Raw genomic sequence first — 7,837 nt, 5'->3', positions numbered from 1 at the left:
TACATACACTCACATAGACGCAATTGCTTTGTATATGTGCAATTACATACCCTTTACGTGAGTTCGAATACCGAGAAAGGTAAAATCGATCAAATTTTTTTAAATTTTCTTATTTTTTTTTTTCTGTAATTATTGTAAACATATGTACAGAGTATTTCAAAGTCGGGACACCCGACTTTAGCTTTTTTACTTGTTGGTATTGTGATTGTCAGGCTTACAAACATTTTCTTCTTCAGAAAGGAGATCATCATCTAACACAAAAAGAAAAATAATGCATTTATTTTTGGTGTGTTTTTATACCCAAAGGGTAAAAGGCGTGGCAGACCCCATAAAGTATATAAGTATATTATTGATCAGGATGACAAGCCGAGTCGATATAGCCATGTCCGTCTATCCGTTTGTCTGTCTGTCTGTATGAACGCAAGGATCTCAGAAAATATTAGAGCTAGAATAACCCCGCACCCCCCCCCCGCTATTCGCGATTTTCTATAACTCCCGTAATTCTTGGAACTTTGCACTAAAATTTGGTAGTTAGTGATTGTGTGTCAACTTTGTGCTGCATACACATACGCGCATATAAACACGCAAAGACACGATTCTGATGTAAATTTATTCTATTGAAATTGTACATAAACACTTTTGTATGTATGTATGCATGTGTTGAATATTTTATATTTAATTTAATTAATTATTTAAATTAATTAAATTTGTTAAAATACATTTATTTAAATTTTCCTATTTTGTGGAGAGCTTTACTCTATTTTATTGTCGGGCTTGCTCGACTGTAGCGTTCTATCTTGTATTTTTCTGAAAAGTATATGAAAAAAAAAATATCTAATTGCTTGGGAGTGGGGGTGCATCAGAAACGAAACGAAATGAACAAACTGGATCTGTCTGGGTTAAGACAGGGTTTAAAAAAATACTAATAGAAATTTACCGAGAGGTTTTTGCGGGCAATACTCCTCATCATTTATGTCATTTATGTCATTATTTGCGGGCTGGAAGTTTTCGTCATCAGAAAGCGCTACATCTACGTAAAAAATTTGTTCGAAATATATTTTTAGTTTATACTTATTATTTTATGAATCGGTTATTTGTAACTTTCTGTACATTAATAGCAGTCGAGATCTTCGTATAAAATAACACAAGGACAATTAATTTAAAAACATTTTGTTAATAACAATATTATTACCAATAAAACAGCCTTAGCCAATTTAATATAAAACAAGAGAGAACGCTACAGTCGAGCACAGACAGTGTAATACCCTGTACCCAGGCAAATTTCCGACATTGGTCTATATGCGCCCCCTAGCTGCAGCAAAAAGAAGAAGAGCGTACCTGATGCTGCAGCTTGGAGGCGAAGTACTGGAGCGACACTGTTTCGCTAATAACTTTTCTTAGAATTGTCCGAATGGGATGAAATTTGAAACCAAAGTAGTTAATTATATTGCGTGTGCAAAATTTGGTTTATGAAGTTTTTGAAATGTAGACAGTATTGACGAAATTCTGTAGCGGAGGAAGGGGAGGGAATTTCAAAAAAATAAAATAAACTCCTCCTTTCTCGGACATAGGAGAATCTGGATACCAACTTTGGTTATTCCAGCTTTTATAGTTTCATCGAGACAGACGGACAGACAGATGGACAGACATGTCTAGATCGATTTCTCTCCTCATGCTGATCAAGAATATATATACTTTATGAGGTCGGAAATGCTTCCTTCTGCCTGTTACATACTTTGCACAAACCTAATATATCCTTTTTACCCTACGGGTACGGGGTATAAAAAAGATTTTCGGAATTTAATTTGAAGCTTATGCCTAGGGTCGTTCTAGAATAGCTTTTAGAGGGTAAGTATATTATTACTAAAGCTAAGTAAACTACAAAATAACAAACTCAAACAAGGACGACACTGTCCGACCACAATTAAGGTCAGCACATTAATACACACATTAGTACACATATTAGGTCAACATAAGTTGTTTCTGGTGTTAAAATAATAGTGTTCAAAGATGATGAGTTGACAGCTTAGGTTTTATTAAATGGCAATTACGAGTTAATAGTGATTAGGGCTTGATGTGGAATAAAATTATTTATAAATAATTCTACTAAGAAGGTAATACATACTATTAGGGTCATTTTCATCATTATCAGCATTATCACTATTAAGTGCAGCCATTAATAATTGTGAGACTTGTGTTATTTCATCATAAGCTGCATTGACTCTATAAATATTTTTATACCCTGTACCCAAAGGGTACAAGGGTATATTAGTTTTGTGCGAGTGCACATGGAACACACAGAAGGAGGCTTGGTAGACCCCACAAAGTATATATATTCTTGATCAGCATGACAAGCCGAGTCGATATAGCCATGTCCGTCTGTCTGTCTGTCTGTATGAACGCAAGGATCTCCGAAAGTATAAGAGATAGAATAACCAAACTTGGTATACAGATTCTCCTGAGACCGAGAAAGGACGAGTTTGTTAATTTTTTCTGATCCACCCCCCCACTCCCCCCCCTATTAACGATTTTCTATAACAACCGTAATTCTTGGAATTTTGAACTAAAATTTGGTAGTCACATTAGGTTAGTAATTATATATCCGTATATATATCCATGTGCACATTATGATAGAATGATCGGAAAGAAAGTTATAGCCATATAACCAGGCCCAATGCACACATACATACATATGTACAAGTACACAAACACGCATAGACACGATTCTGATGTAATTGTAAATGTATGTATGCATGCATGGAATATTTTATATTTAATTAGTTAATATTTAGTTAATTAATTAAATTAATTTAGTTAATTAATTTAATTAAATTAATTAATTTATTTAATTACTTTTTTGTGGGGTGGTATAGGGTATTTAAGAGTTGAGCCTGCTCGACTTTAGCATTCCTTTCTTGTTATGAATATCCTTGTTGTGACCCATAAAACCTGCTAGGCGATCAATTTGAGAATCTGCGACATTTAACAATGAAGTATATGTTGCTAAATGTTTACGCAACATAGTGCCTCTTAAAGCTTGTGGGTTAGAAGCACCGCATTCTTCAGCAAATTTTTTTAATATGGGACATGCTCTTATGTATTCCTTTGCGGAATCTGCAGAGCAGAACACATATATTTTATTTTTTATTCCAGCTTTTTTGCGATTGTCCAGTATGGTATCAATGCAAACATGGTCAAATGGCGTTAAAAGAACTGATACAGTTCTGCCAAGTTTACCTCGAATTGTTACCCTTGTGTACTGCTTTGCAAATTCTTGTGTTTTTTTTTTATACCCTGTACCCAAAGGGTACAAGGGTATATTAGTTTTGTGCGAGTGCACATGGAACTCACAGAAGGAGGCTTGGTAGACCCCACAAAGTATATATATTCTTGATCAGCATGACAAGCCGAGTCGATATAGCCATGTCCGTCTGTCCGTCTGTCCGTCTGTCCGTCTGTCAGTCTGTTCCGTCTGTCCGTCTGTCTGTCTGTCTGTATGAACGCAAGGATCTCCGAAAGTATAAGAGCTAGAATAACCAAACTTGGTATACAGATTCTCCTGAGACCGAGAAAGGACGAGTTTGTTCATTTTTCTGATCCGCCCCCCCACTCCCCCCCTATTACTGATTTTCTATAACTCCCGTAATTCTTGGAATTTTGAGCTAAAATTTGGTAGTCACATTAGGTTAGTAATTATATATCCGTATACCAAGTTTCATTATGATAAAATGATCGAAAAGAAAGTTATAGCCATATAACCAGGCCCAATGCACACATACATACATATGTACGAGTACACAAACACGCATAAGGCACGATTCTGATGTAAATGTAAATGTATGTATGCATGCATGGAATATTTTATATTTAATTAGTTAATATTTAGTTAATTAATTAAATTAATTTAGTTAATTAATTTAATTTAATTAATTAATTAATTAAATTACTTTTTTGTGGGGTGGTACAGGGTATTTAAGAGTTGAGCCTGCTCGACTTTAGCATTCCTTTCTTGTTTTGATTTTAGAAACCTAGTTTTAGGTCGATTAACCAATCGAAATGTGGATTTTTCAAGCAAACTTTACAGCTCGTTTTCCCCCCTGTGGAGCTACAATTTTTAAAAATCCTTTGATAGAATACTTGAGCCCAAATTTCAGCTTCCTAGCTTTTACGGTTTGGGCTGTGGGCTGTGGGCTGTTGACGTAGTTTCCTTTTGCCCCATAATTCAGTCTGTGTGTCCTAGACAAGTTTCAAAATACCGAGTATGCAGTTTTATTTATATTCTGTTTTTGATTTTAGAAAGCTAGTTTTAAGTCAATTAATCAATCGAAATGTGGATTTTTATACCCTGTACCCGTAGGGTAAAAAGGGTATATTAGGTTTGTGCAAAGTATGTAACATACAGAAGGAAGCATCTCCGACCCCATAAAGTATATATATTCTGAATCAGCATGACGAGAGAAATCGATCTAGACATGTCCGTCCGTCTGTCCGTCCGTCTGTCCGTCTGGATGAACGCGAGGATCTCAGAAACTATAAAAGCTTTATATAACCAAAGTTGGCATCCAGATTCTCCTAGGTCCGAGTAAGGACGAGTTTATTTTTTTTTTTTTAATTTTCCCCCCCTCCCCCCGCTACAGAATTTCGTCAATAGCGTCCACATTTCAAATGCTACCTCAACCAAACTTTGCACACATAATTTATATATAATTGTCTACTGTTGTTTAAAATTTAATCGAATTCGGTCAATTCTGTGAAAAGTTATTAGCGAAACAAATTCTCTACAGTACAACCCCCACAAACTGCAGCAACGAGTTCGCTCTTCTTCTTCCTCTTTTTGCTGCTGCTATGGGCGCATATAACTCAGTGACGGAAGTTTACCTGGGTACAGGGTATTACACTGTCGGGCTTGCTCGACTGTAGCGTTCTCTCTTGTTTTTTGTTAGTTTATTGAAATTATCCACCTTTTCATTTATGGCTTGCGCACTTTTATAAATTTCCACAGTTAATCTCTCTAATTCACCAACCCGTCGACGGTTGAAAATGAGCAAGTTTACTAAAGTGCTTTGTACCAGCACAGACCAAGTTTCAACACATTAAGTATTTTTTAAGAACTTAACAGCTTCTGTAGCTTTTTCTTTGACATATTCGAACAGTATTTTAATGTCTTCTTTAGTAGGAAGTATAATTTTAGCGGCGCGTCTTTTGGTAAATTAATCTTCAACAGCTTTTTTGTTGATATTTATAAATATGTCATGCTCCCATAACTTTATAAAATCGTTGACAGATTGTCGTTTTTCCTGATTTTCCTCTTTAACGTGTTCCGCCCACAAAATCTTCGCAGTTTTTTTAATTAGTGTAGTTAATTTTGTAGTTAAGGAAGGAATTTCAAAGCTTCATTATCCCATTTGGCAACTATTCGTATACTTTGGACAATTATATCTGTGTGTTTGAGAAGAATGGCATCCTCCAAATCCTTTATTTCGTTGCAATTCTCTTTAAGACAAATTAGAAGGCGACCCAGAGACCTCATGTTTTGCCGTATCATTTCATGCTGAAACTTTTCCCGCTTCTGACACTCAAAGTTTCCATATAAAACAATCAGTCGATCGTATAAAACAGTGTCAGATATTTCATCATCCTTAAAATAGGGCATAACTTGGCGCCGTAAAATGTCGTTAGCTTGTTTATGCATAAAACCTGTCACTTTTCGTCCATTTCGTATAGTATCGCGAGTTCCTTTTTTATAGGAGTTGCTTGAACAATTTCGTATATGAAATCGAATGGTAGATTTTGGGAAAAATCCTCGGCAAAATGTGCAGGTAATAAAATCTTTTGGTCGGAGAGTAGAGTTAGCTCCTTTTTGTCGAGGAACAATTAAAGTACCGGTGTTCAATATATCGTCGGTATTATGCAAAAAATCACCTTCTTTTCTTATTTTATCAATCATATGTTTACGCTCAGGTCCACTTTTTGGGTATCTTAGAAAACTTTTTACCTCCTGCTCATTTTTATGTTTGGCCTCAAGATGACGAGCAAATTTTGTCTGCAAAGTTTTGCAGAACTTACAAAAATGTTGTTTGCATTTTTTTTTTGTGTAGAACATGGTATAAATAGGTCTTTTAAATCATAAAGAGGAGTTTCAGTAGTAGAAATAGATATACTATTATTTATGGACGAATCATTTATGTTTTCATTTGTAGATGTTCGAAAATTATCATTAGACTGCATTGTAGAGTCTGGCCAATTGGAGCCAAGTTCATTAAGTTCGTCTGTAAAGCCGCTAACGAATCTTGAACTCTCAGTTTGGAAAGTCCCATCAGCTAATTCGGAAGAATCTTAAGTTAATACGAAAACAAAAATACTGTTTTAATTAAAAATTAAACGGGAGAATAAACCGACTTGGATGAAATTAAAAACAAAATTGCATATAGATTATGTGTACAAAGTTTGGATTATGTAGCTTTTGAAATGTAGACAGTATTGACGAAATTGAATTTCAACGTGAACGGTGAACGGAAAATTAAACAAATAATTAACTAGTGCAAATGGGCTACTTACTAAGTATATTCAAGTCTTCGTTTATAAATTCAGTATGTATTTGTTCATCAGCATCTGTTAAATAAAAGATATAAACACATTTAATTTTTGCTTAAGCCAGTGAGAATGTTACAGTTGAGCAAGCCCGATAGTGGCATACCCTATACACAAAAAAAAAACTTCCATTATGTTATATGCGTTGTTTCGCGCATATCGAAGGCAAAAAAAGAGCGACCACGTTGCTGAAGGTTAGTGGCGTAGACAAAATGAGTTTAATTAAATGAGGCCAACCGATAAACACTATTATACTGAATAAATGAAAACATTTTTAATAAATAAATAATGTATCTCAAAAACGTTTCGTCTTTTTACATAGGCAAATTACTGTAAAATCGACCCCTATATACATGGTGTCCATTAAAGGCCAGTAGTGAGAAGACCTTAAAAATGATAATTGAAATGCTGCATATTATGTACGAAAAAGTTAATTTTTCTAATATAAAAATTTGTAACAGTCTAGAGTCTATTGTATATTCTGTTCTTTAAATAATGGTAATTTCAAACTTACTGCTCCGGCGCTTGCGTTCGGGCGGGATGAATTCCTCATCATTATCATTGGTATTGTCATTGTCAGGCTTACGAACTGATTCTTCTTCAGAAAAGAGATCATCTATCACAAAAAAATAATAATAATTAGAATTATATATGTTATTTTTTGGGAAGCTAAACAAAATGCTTACTCAAAGTAGTCTCTATTAGATATGTATTCTAAAACAACATTCCGGTGTTGTAGAACAATTTAATACATACACTGGTCGTTACTTGAATAAGAACATAATTGAGTTCAGATTATTTTCAGTTTTCCCCATTATACTTGTATTTTTAATACAAATTTCTTTGGTTTCTAACTTTTTAATACTACCGTTTTTTTTTTAGCCATTTTTGGCTCACAAATACAGAACGCAAAAATGCACCTTTATTTTTGCAGATTGCTTTGATTGCAGCTCGTTCAAAAATAGCGCGTCATTAAAATAAGAACATGATACTATTAGTCTTTCGATCGCTTTGATGTCAGGTTTGACAGATATATGTTTTATTAACCGATTTGGATGAAATTTGAAAGAAAAGTAGATATTTGTATAACGATTACGTGTGCAAAGATTGTTTTTTTTTTTTTTTTTTTTTTTTTTTTTTGTAGCTTTTGAAGTATGAACAGCTCGTTGGGTTTCTGCGCGCAACTATATGACCTGAAATCGGAATGTAAACTTTTTTTACGATTAAAAAAATTATGGAGAAACAT

The 7,837-nt window shown here is 34.3% G+C and overlaps 1 long non-coding RNA gene across 1 annotated transcript; it reads right to left on the bottom strand.

Moving 5' to 3' along the window:
* Positions 1 to 211: 211 nt before the first annotated feature.
* On the bottom strand, positions 212 to 7,184 carry LOC115633549. The gene is made up of 4 exons (XR_003996353.1): positions 7,106 to 7,184; positions 6,559 to 6,612; positions 938 to 1,030; positions 212 to 251 (listed from the first exon to the last, which is right to left on the bottom strand). It is a non-coding gene; the product is annotated as an uncharacterized LOC115633549 (long non-coding RNA).
* Positions 7,185 to 7,837: the final 653 nt, after the last annotated feature.

This window comes from Scaptodrosophila lebanonensis, unplaced genomic scaffold (assembly GCF_003285725.1).
Source record: "Scaptodrosophila lebanonensis strain 11010-0011.00,11010-0021.00 unplaced genomic scaffold, SlebRS2 tig00001426-arrow-arrow-pilon, whole genome shotgun sequence".
NCBI lineage: Eukaryota > Metazoa > Arthropoda > Insecta > Diptera > Drosophilidae > Scaptodrosophila > Scaptodrosophila lebanonensis.
The sequence above is the reverse complement of the archived record's forward strand: the minus strand, read 5'-3'. Positions and strand labels throughout refer to the sequence as shown.